The 9,999-nt window shown below is 39.0% G+C and overlaps 1 pseudogene; it reads left to right on the top strand.

Annotated features, from left to right (window-relative positions):
- The first annotated feature begins 1,455 nt into the window (after positions 1–1,455).
- Positions 1,456–2,482, top strand: LOC119047445 (deoxyribonuclease-2-alpha-like; annotated as a pseudogene).
- Positions 2,483–9,999: the final 7,517 nt, after the last annotated feature.

Raw genomic sequence — 9,999 nt, 5'->3', positions numbered from 1 at the left:
TTAGGAGGTTGGGGAACTCCCGGATGGAATATAAACTGTGACAAAATAATCTAATTGTGACATAAACTGTATGGAACAAACTCACTGAAAAGGGTCGGGGTAAAACTTGCTGGCCTAAGTAAATTTGTAAATGAGTAGAGTCTGTAAGGCTAAAGGCGAAAGGAACTATGCATAGGCAATGTATTTCAGCTGATAAAGTTGCTTTCCACAGCTGTACAGGTCAACAATCCTGACATTGCTACAGGTATACCCTGGAATTGAACAATTAAGTAAACAGGTAGCAAATGGTGTGAGCCCGGTTTCTCACTGTTGGAGTGGAAGTTCATGCGAACAGATTACAAGTTAGCAATACCATTATAAACTCATGTTTATTTCAATGTAGATAAAGCTGGTTACATGTAGATATATTTATAGATATGTGCATATACACAGATTAGTATACGCACATATATGTTCTGTCTCTGTCAGTTGAGAGGGCTTAGAATCATTGACGTCACACCAGCAATGAGCACACTTAGTACCCAGAACTTGGTTTCTAATACTATTCTCCAAAGTAACCAGGGATCCTTGGAAAAGTGACTGGTTCAGGGACTGGGGCAGAAAGTATATAAGATGATCCCGCAACATTTTTTAGTATCCAAAAGTAAAGAGGAAAAAAGAAAGCCAAATTGGTATGGCAAGGAGACAACTGAAATAGCTCCCAGTGCCCAGAGCTAAAACACGTTGTGCAAGAAAATAGTTCTATATTATAATTCAATATAACTCAATTTTAGCTCCAGTGCCCAGTGCCCAGAGCTAAAATACATTGTGCAAGAAAATAGTTCTATACTGTAACTCAAAGCATAAAATAAATATTCATGAGTCCATACTATATAAATAAGTGATTGAATGAAGTAATAAATGGGGAAGAAGAAATAAGTATTTCTTGCAGAAGAAATCCAAATAATTGTGTAGCACCCCACTCCTTAAGTAATGGCTGCACCCAGACTTCTTTCCGAAGAGCACACTGTGGGAAGGGAAGCAGGAAGAGTAACTTTCCCGCAGATGAATCTGACAAACACTATCTCGGCCAGGTGATCAAGGTCAACATCAACAAAGGTAAGAAATGTTGATAGTATGTACCCTTGCTCTGCTTTGATGAAAATGGCACTTTACCACAGTGGTCTTTCTTCCCCAAACACATAACCCCAGTACGATCATGTGAAAAACATCAGGTAAATGCCAACTGAGGGACATTTTATCAAATACCTAACTAGTACTCCTCAAAACTATCAAGGTCATCAAAAGCTAGGGAAGTCTGAGAAACTGTCATCACCAAGAGAGACCTAAGAAGACATGAAAGGGGGGAAATTTCCATCCCGTGGGGTCCTGCCCCAGGTTTCCGGGAGGGTTTGGGGAAATGTAAGTCACCAGGGACCAGGCCTGGCCCACCTTCTGATCTAGTGGTCCAGCCCCATGGCCGCCCTTAGCCTGCTGCACCTGACCTCACTGCTATGCCTTCCTGCAGGGACCCTGACCTGCTTCACTGACTCAGGGCAGCCTATGGACTGATTCATTGTCTACACACTGCGGGGCCTCCAGGGGAGGGGTGCTGGGGATCAGACAGGACTGTGCTACAAGTACTTGGGTGAGGGCTTAGGGGTCTGGCAGGATGGGATGGGGTCCACGGATGGCTTGGACGGAGCTGTAGGCAGGAACAGCTTGCTGCTGCTGTACAGGAACACCAGTCAGTTCACCTACTTTACAGTGACCAACCACCTCATGACTTTGGGATGCAGAACTCTTCTAGCCAGGGACACAGGAGGAACGCACTGCACTTGGATGAAGAAACAGTCTTCTTGCTGCTGCACGGTGTCCCCAGGTTTCCTACGTGTGCTGCGCACAGCCACCTCAGGACCCAGGATATGGGCAGGCCCTGCTCTGCATGTCTTTTCTCTTGACCAGTTCTCAAAGATCGGCAGACAACTGAACTACACCTACCCCCAGGTGTATGACTACAAGCTGGAAGGGGTCTTCATCAAGAAATTACCTGACCTGGAGGAAGAGGTCAAGGGCTACCATGCTCACCATGGACCCTGGAACAGCAGTGTAACACTCCCATCAAAGTCAGGGGCCATCTTCCAGAGCTTTGCCAAATTTGGGAAGTTTGGAGATGACCTATATTCTGGCTGGTTGGCAGAAGCAGAAGTCCTTGGTAGCAATCTGCAAGTTCAGTTCTGGCAACATTGTAGTGGTGTCCTGCCCTCCAGCTGCTCTGGGGCCCAGCAACTGCTTGGCTGACCCAGAGGCCTTCCCTGAGCTAGCTGGGCCCGCCTTCAATACCACAGAAAACCGCTCCAAGTGATGAGTAGCCCCAGGAGGACTCTGGGCCTGTGTGGGGGACATGAATCGAAACTATGGAGAGGACCACCAAGGTGGCGGCACAGTGTGTTCCCAGCCGTCTGACCTCTGGAAGGCCTTCTAGCCTCTGGTGAAGGCCTGAGAGTCCTGTGGGGGCCAGAGCTGCACCTTGTCTCCAGGAGGCCCAGCAGGGCATGTCAGAGCTAAGGCTTAGGAGCTAATCTGGACTTTGGTTAAAATCCCAGTGTAGTCTCTTCCTAATTGTGTGGCCTTAACTATGTACATGAACTTGTGATTCAGTCTACGTATCTGCAAACTAGAAGCCACAACAACTGACACAGGATTTGTGAGGAGTAAAAAGAAACTGGTAGATGGGAAAAAGAGAGAGGAGAAGAAGACATGAAAACCAAAAGTAATATAGTATCCAGGATGGGATCCTGGAACGGAGAAAGAACACTAGCTAAAAACTAAGAGAATATGAATACAGTACTGACTCAGTATTAGTTCAGAGACTGTGACAAAGGTATGGTACTAATGTGAAATGTTAGCAGTAAGGGAAACTGAGTGTGGGGTGTATGGGAACTCTGTATTCTCTTTGTAATTTTTACTTAAATTCAAACTGTGCTAAAAAATAAAGATTATTGTTAGCCCTAACTGGTGTGACTCAGTGGGTTAAGAGATGCCCTGTGAACCAAAAGGCGGCTGGTCCATTTCCCGGTCAGGGCACATACCTGGGTTTCGGGCCAGATCCCCAGTTGGGGGTGTGTAACGGGCAACCATGATGTTTCTCTTCCTTTCTCTCTCCCTCCTGTCCTCTCTAAAAAATAAAATAAAATAAAATAAAATCTTTAAAAAATAAAAAATATTATTTAAAAAATCATAAATGTGAAAAATGTTATAACTATTTGTGGTAATTTCAATTCTAGAACTATATTTTAAAGAAACAACTACTATGTACCTTACAGTAAAATTGGTTTATAATAGTATCTACAGCATAAACATGTGAAACTCAAATGAGGTTAGCCATACAAAATGGTGTAAATAATAAATGTTGAGTGCTGCTATTATTATTATTATTATTCAAAGCTAACTATTACTCAGAGATAATCCTCAGAGAATTGACAGTGTAGTAGAGAGATAAGTAAAAAGATGAGTACAATATATTATGGTGGTCGATGATAAATGACCCCTTCCTTACTATGTAACTCTGGAAAGTGGGTTACTCTCACTACCTCAGCCTCTGGCACCCAATAAACACAGTAATAATGATGATGTGAACCTCAGCAACAACATTGCTGACAAATTAAAACAGAAGAATAAGGGACTGCAACGGAGTGCAGAAGTATAATGAAGGATCTTTTAACTTAGACTGGGATGTCAGCGGCTTACTAGAAAAAGTAATAGCTAACACTGATGTCACGAATATATAGGAACTAACTCGTGTTCATTCAACAAACATTCATTGAGTTTCTACTGACTATGTCTGACACTACCCCATCCTTACTTGAAAATCAAAGCACAAGTTATTTCTTCAGCAGGAAGCTGCCTCCTTTAACTTTTATTTTTTACTTTAAAGTAGTTGATGCCAGCCAATTTTATAGCTGGGGCCAATGGGCATTCTTGAGGGAAAATTTTTGTAAACTGGAAAGTGTCCTGGACAAGTGTATTGGAATTAAATTGCAGGGGTTTGGCAGTGACCAGAACTAACATGATCATAAAATTCTCCCTGATTATAAAGTCAAAGTAGAAGGTGAAAGAAATATTATTCCCTTCTGCCCAACTGAGATCATTTTACTGAGAAACTAAATAAAATCTATAAGCAATATGGTCTATCTGGCAGAGCTAACTTAACTGATCAGCAAATTCCCAATTCCTTATATTACTAGTAATGTTTTGGTCCAGCATAATACAAAAGATTTCCAAATAAAGGATAACATGAATTAATGTTGGGCACAAAATTCACAAAACTGTAAAATAATTTGACTCTTCGTAAACTTCTGGTGGTATGCATTTATATATATACATGTATGTATGCATGATATATGAATAAATGAATGATCTAGGATAAATAAGGATAAGATTGAGAGAGAGCAATATATTTCGAGGACATTTTATTAGCCCATAGCTGGCATGTTGCTTATTTTAGTGAGAGAATTTTCCTGGGTCATTTTGTCTGCAACAGATCATAGATTTGAAGAGTAACTAGGAAGACAGCATATTGATGGAGAGCGTACCAGACCGGGAATCAGGAGGCCTCCATTCTGTTTTTATCCCCGGCCAGCACATGTGGGGGCGTGGACAAGTAGCTGGTGTCTTTATGGTTCTTCTTATCTAATAAATGAAGATAATTCATTCCTCATCTACTATATGTAATTGTTGTGTGGGTCAAATGAGACAATGAATTTTAAAGTATACTTAAAGCATAGCATTTTTGCTATTGAAATTGTTCACTACCAATACTTTAAAGAGGATAAATTCTTTATTGGAAATTGAAAAGATTTTTTAAAAGATATTCTGATATATCTCTCATCACTAATAATTGAGTTAAGTAACCATATATAATGTTCTAAAATTAACCGTGTATGTACACAAAGAAAATAACCATTGTTAACTATTTCTTTCCATGGGGGAAAATTGTAGCATGCTAGGTAGTCTATAGTTTATTCTCATGTTGATAAAAGTTCCTCCAACACCAAGGTAATTTAAAAGGATTATAACAAATTTAGCCACCACGAATGTAATTTAGATAACTTGGAATTTTTTATTGTTTTTATGGTTCTTAAGAAGGATAATGAGCTATGTTCTCCAATCTTCAATTAGATATTGCATTAACATTATACTGGGAAAGGAAAATATATATTTTATTTAGAATTTTTATCTGTCCCCTCATAACAAATTCTGTACTTTGCCCTCTTCTCCCTGTGCTGTGTTTTCTGTTCAGTGGTTCCACAGCAGGCGAGGGAAATAGACAGCTCCTCTGACTAGTGGGTCGCAAGGAGACCCTGAGAGGCGTTGCACAGCAGTTGTTAGCTTCCCAGAAGCAGCAGATGCAGATAACAGTCCTCAAAGGAGCTTTGATCTGCACCAGCCTTGAGGAGAAAAATACAAGCAGTGCTCACATTTGAGAAGAAATAACTGGGAAAAAAAAGAGAGATGGCCTTAAAGGAGGATTTGTTCCTAGACAGTAATGAGTTATTTAAGGATGGGGATTGTGTCTTATTCATCTTTGTATATGAGGTCCTACGAACAATGCCTGGAAATGAATAGATAATCAATATAAATGGTAAATGTTGGATGGATGGACAGATAGATGGATGGATGAATGGTTGGTTGGATGCATAAATGGATGGGTGGATAAGTAGATATAATAGGTTTATCTAGAAAATATAGATGAAAACGTGTCACGATCTCTTTCAGGCCAGTTAACATGGCAGGATTCAGGATGGGGGTGAGTATAACCTCCGGCGCCTACCTGCACACATGTACATCAGGCATCCTATCTCTTGTCCAATTACCAATTACCACTTTCCTGATAATCATTTGGCAAAAATAAATAAGCCAAGCCACCATGAAGGCTGTTATTTACAATGCAGTGAGCTTTACTAATATATTAGCTAAGAAATTGTAGATTATAGTACGTGATGAATATTGATAAAAATCCACATCCACTATAATTGAAATGCAAGAATTTTACTTAAATTTTCATAGCATTACAGATATAAATGAGCAGGCATTTCCCCCGAGTAGGGAAGTGGGAGCTGAAAAGTAAAGGTGAATAAAAAACAAAGTCAAAAAGAATAAGTAGACAAAAAAATAAAACATTATGACTATAAAACACTAGAACCAGTCAATGATTTCTTGAAATGTATAAATTCTGAAATACCTTTTACCTGCCCTGCCAGAGTAGGGATGTTAAAGCATCTGTTCTCTTGATCTCGTGCGGCAGAAATGGCATGTAGCCTGAAAAACTGCAAGTGAGTAGTAAGAAAAGAAGAAGCTAATGCCACCATAACCACTATTTGGGTATTTCCATCTTAGTGCTTCCTACACCCACAGACTTTAGATGATCCTGTAATGAGAAGATATAAATGAAAGTAGCTTACATCAGAGGTGGCAAAACAAAAATTTCACTGCTTCCATAAAAGTAATGTAAATGAGTGACATCTTTTTATCTTTTGATGAAAATGCTCGCCCATAAATATAGAAGGAATGGTAAGAGTAAGAAAGCCATGATTTTTTACTCACCATAGCAATTGATTCTGGCTAGAATTATTAATGGAAGCTAAAATTATTGGCCAAAGTTGACAAGATACAAAATCTGAAACATTACTCTGCCAGTCACATTAATTAAAAGGGAAAAGGACATTTCACAATGGAAATGTGGCAGATAGTATCTTAACCAAATGATCACCTTAACATGACCAACAGCGGCACAAACGGATGTCATGTGCCTCCTGCAGTGAGGCAAGCAGGGAGGCTTTCAAGGGAAACTATTAGGTTGAGTCCAAAAAATGAAGGGCTGGTGAGTTTGAGGAGTCAGTTTCAGCAAAGTGTACTGACGACAAGTATATCTGGGAGATTCTGTCCTCTCAGAAAAATGACATTTATATGAAAATAGTTCTCAGCTGCTTGAGAAGCTGTAACATGACATAGTTGCATGGGGTCCATAGCAAGAGTTTCTATGGGGGTCTACGGCCAATTCAGACGTCTCTGTTCTCATGAAGGTTGGAGTCAGTGCCCCGCTTCAAGTGCTCATCCTTCACATCCACCATCAAGAACTCACTGATGATGTCCTTCGAGTGCCTTGAAAAAGATACCTTTTAACCAATAAACATACCCTAAGTCAGAGTTTCTGACACTTTAACGTGCTCAGAAGCCCCTGGGGATCTTGTTAAATTACAGATTCCAATTTGGTATGTCTGGCATGGGGCCTAAAATTTTGTATTTCTAAAAAGTTCCTAGGTAATTCTGATGTTAATCGGTCTGCAGACTTCACAATGAGTAGCAGGGTCCTTCCTATACATCCCATTTCTGCCTGCACAAAGCGATTACCAGTCATCGTAAAACAGGCCTGATTTAGCCAACTTTTATCACTTGGCATCGATGAAAATCCTCCTGGCTAGAAGACTTGCATGCACATTTTCTTAACGAGCATTTTAACTGTAAAACTAAAACTAATTTTATGCTTATCATTAATGAATATGTACATAATTCTGTAACAGTTTGCTGTATGACTAATGTTTTTTTCCAAATTAGATTGAGGATTTCATTTTGAAAATGATAGATGGTAGAAAACATTAATATTCTACCTCCTTTAAAGCCTATTTGGACCGCATAGCATAGAGCAAAAAACTGGTTTGTTATATTAAAATATTAATTTTACCATTTACTTTTATTTTGCGCCAGAGTGTGTAAGCTGATAGCTCTTGAGCTCAGTTTAGTTTATTCATGTGTTTTGTGTGGTATATGCAGTTGGAGTTTTGTTTTTTGTTTTGAGATATACTATTTTAAAATTAGGGCTTCATCCATAAAAATAGTTTTAATGTTTTTTAAAAGATTTTATTTATTTATCTTTAGAGGGGAAGGGAAGGAGAGAGGGAGAGAAATATCAATGTGTGGTTGCCTCTCATGCGTCCCCTGCTGGAAACTGGCCTGCAACCCAGGCATGTGCCCTGACTGGGAATTGAACTGTAATCCTTTAGTTTTTATGTTTTAACCTCCCTTTGATCCCCTGACAGGCTTAACTCTCTTTACTAAAGAAAAAAAATTTAAGTACTAAAATATTTGATTCCCTATGTAATTATTATGGTTATATCATTAAATTAATTACTAACATTTAATGAAATCCAGGAGCAGAGTAACTTAAGAAAAAGAAGCCATACTAGTCTTAAAAATCTATGAATTTGATGAAATACAAAATGATATTGATAATAAATGAAAATAATAAATTTAATGCAAATACTAAATATGTAAAAAAGATCTATACATTGACTTTGATATCCCCAAATATGCTCCCATTTTAGTAATTATTTAAGGTAGTTATATATTACAATTTTCAATGACCTTATAGCAGATTGTCACATTAATGCCACATGAATCATTTCTCCTGCTATGCATACCCTGGTATGTGGCTTGCCTTTTAGACTGCCTTTCAGATTTGGCCACATGTCAGCCTTGGCCAATAAGACATCGGCCAACATGATATAAACAGATGCTCAATAAGGGTTTGTATATTGGGGACTTTGATCACCAAATAGCCTAGGTTACTGAACTACCACAAGTATCTGTATCTGCCAAGTCAGAATAATAACAATCATTAAAATAATCTGCATCTTTGTGTCTAGATATTGGATACTTGGTAAAAAAAAAAATAGAAGACTAGCAACACTTAATGGAGCATTTGCACTCCAAGGCAACCCAGTTTGCCTACCAGGTCCATGTGCTCATGCTCTTAGACTTGGCCTTGTCACTCACCAGGTTCTTACGCTGCTGCCACGATGCCATGGAGAAGCGCAGTCGGCTTCCTTGGAGATGAAAGACCTTCTGGAAAGAGAGATCCATCATCTTGGCCTCTCAGCCAGGCCCAGCCTCAAGGCTGTGGACTCATGAAATGGAGATACATGCGTGAACCCAGAGACCAGACAATTACTTCACACCTTTTTTTCTCCTTCTCACTTGTATGTTAACTGAGTTACTTACATGGAACAACCAGTCAATTAGAATATTCTTAGCAAACCTACATGGAACAAGCCTACATATAAAAATATTAATTTTTAAAGATTTTATTTATTTTTAGACAGAAGGGAAGGGAGGAAAAAAGAGAGAGAGGGGAAACAATGCATGGTTGCCTCTAACGCACCCCAGGTGGGGACCTGGCCTGCGACCCAGGCATGTGCCCTGCCTGGGAATTGAACTAGTGACCTTTTGGTTCACAAGTCAGTGCTCAATCCACTGAGCCACATCACCCAAGGCAAAATGTTATTTTTCTTAATATTCTTTTCTGTTAAGTTTATTTGTTTCCAACCTTAAACTTTAAAAAAATCCTTGTTGATTTGACTTTGGCATTTTAATTATGATGTGTCCTGGTGTGGGCCTCTTAGGGTTCATCTTGTTTGGGACTCTGTGCTTCCTGGACCTGAATGCCTATTTTCTTTACCAGAATGGGGACGTTTTTAACCATTATTTCTTTAAGTAGGCTTTCTATCTCTTTCTCTCTCTCATCCTTCTGGAAACTTGATGATTCAAATGCCATTACTTTTGATGTTGTCCCAGAGGTCCCTTAAACTATCCTCCTTTTTTTATTACTTTTTTTGTTTGTTTTAATTGGGTGTCTTCCACTATTTTGTCTTCCAAATCACTGACTGAATCCTCTGTTTTATTTAATTTGATGTTGATTCCATCTAATATATTCTTCATTTCTGACTGATTCTTTTCTATGTTTCCTATGTCTTTTTTGAAGGTCTCACTGAGATCATTGATCATCCTTATTACCAGTATTTTGAACTCTTTATTTTATAGATTTTTTTTGTCTGTGTTTCATTTAGTTCTTTTTCTGAGGTTTTGTTCTGGTATTTTGTTTGTAACTTATATTTTTGTCTACTCACTTTGACAATCTCTTTGTTTGTTTCTATGAATTAGGCAAAACAGCATCCTCCCCCA

The sequence above is a fragment of the Artibeus jamaicensis genome, unplaced genomic scaffold, assembly GCF_021234435.1.
Source record: "Artibeus jamaicensis isolate MK-2021 breed Jamaican fruit bat unplaced genomic scaffold, CSHL_Jam_final contig_387, whole genome shotgun sequence".
Taxonomy (NCBI): domain Eukaryota; kingdom Metazoa; phylum Chordata; class Mammalia; order Chiroptera; family Phyllostomidae; genus Artibeus; species Artibeus jamaicensis.
The sequence above is the reverse complement of the archived record's forward strand: the minus strand, read 5'-3'. Positions and strand labels throughout refer to the sequence as shown.